General features: G+C 40.0%; 1 pseudogene; it reads left to right on the top strand.

Annotated features, from left to right (window-relative positions):
• Nucleotides 1–455: 455 nt before the first annotated feature.
• On the top strand, nt 456–1,042 carry LOC148006220 (large ribosomal subunit protein uL22 pseudogene; annotated as a pseudogene).
• The last annotated feature ends 461 nt before the right edge of the window (nt 1,043–1,503 follow it).

Genomic DNA, 1,503 nt, shown 5'->3' with positions numbered 1-1,503 from the left:
ATGGTACCTAACCTCGGCTTTCAGGAGATGACACCAAGAGAACAGAACTTTCAAGGGAAGGCTACAGAGCAGGGAACCCTGACTCAAGGAAGGGCACAATGACTATTGTAACCAGAGTCGAAATGCCTCATTTGAGTGAGCTGGTTTCTTAAAAGAAATATTTCCTTAACTGTCTTGGAAAATTAGTCTCTTTACAATCACAAGATCTTCATTTGTTTTACTACCCTGCATTACAGTTCCAAAGAAATTGGCAAGTCTTTCCCATTGGTTTCCTTGTAGAATAAATTGTAAAACCACAAATATTAAAAAAAAATCATTGTTTTAGGAACACATTAATGAGAAGAAAGACATATAGCACAGTAGAAAGGATTTAGATTTTGGTTTTATCCCAGTTGCTTCTGTTCCCTATTTTGCCAGATTTAAATAAACAATGGTTGCTCTTCCTGTAAGCAGCCAGAGGTGACCTGTGAAGATGGTTCTCTACTCCCTTGACCCAGAAAACCCCACGAAATCACGCAAGTCAAGAGGCTCAAACCTTCGTGTTCACTTTAAGAACACCCGGGAAACTGCCCAGGCCATCAAGGGTATGCATATCTGCAAAGCCACCAAGTATCTGAAGGATGTCACTTTAAAGAAGCAGTGTGTGCCATTCCGGCGGTATAATGGTGGAGTTGGTAGGTGTGCCCAGGCCAAACAGTGGGGCTGGACACAGGGACGGTGGCCAAAAAAGAGTGCTGATTTTTTGCTGCACATGCTTAAAAATGCAGAGAGTAATGCTGAACTTAAGGGTTTGGATGTAGATTCTCTGGTCATTGAACACATCCAGGTGAACAAGGCTCCTAAGATGCGCAGACGAACCTACAGAACTCACGGCCAGATTAACCCATACATGAGCTCCATCTGGGACATCAAGATGATGCTCACTGAGAAGGAACAGATTGTTCCAAAGCCAGAAGAGGAGGTTGCACAGAAGAAAAAGATATCCCAGAAGAAACTGAGGAAACAAAAACTCATGGCACGGGAAAAAATTCAGCATAAATAAATGCAGATAAAGTAAAAAAAAAAAAAAAACGGTTATTTTAGAAACGACCCTGAGGAGGCAAAGCAGAATCTGGCCAATGGATTTCTTTTCTGGAATTAGTCTTTCTTGGTTGCCATCATCTGCTTACACGGTGCACCATGAAGGGTGATTGTACACAAATTTATATTTTATATGTGTATCAGTTTTTCAAGTTTTCTAGCGTTCTTATTAGCTGTTAAATGTTTTCAGAAAATTTTGAGATTAGTGATTTGTGTCAGTAGATCTTGGGATAACTTCCTGAGCTTGTTGAGTCTTTGTTTCATTGTCTCTGGTCAGTTTCTACCTCATACTTGTGTACCAGGTTGCTTTTTCTTTCTGAATTTCCTAATTCGTATTATTAAACAGATAAAAATTTAAGTTCTAGAAAGTAAGGGATGTGTAACTGAAGGAAGTACACAGTACGTGTCCCATGCTGAAAACTA

This window comes from Rattus norvegicus, chromosome 4, assembly GCF_021556685.1.
Source record: "Rattus norvegicus strain SHRSP/BbbUtx chromosome 4, alternate assembly SHRSP_T2T, whole genome shotgun sequence".
NCBI classification, from domain to species: domain Eukaryota; kingdom Metazoa; phylum Chordata; class Mammalia; order Rodentia; family Muridae; genus Rattus; species Rattus norvegicus.
The sequence above is the reverse complement of the archived record's forward strand: the minus strand, read 5'-3'. Positions and strand labels throughout refer to the sequence as shown.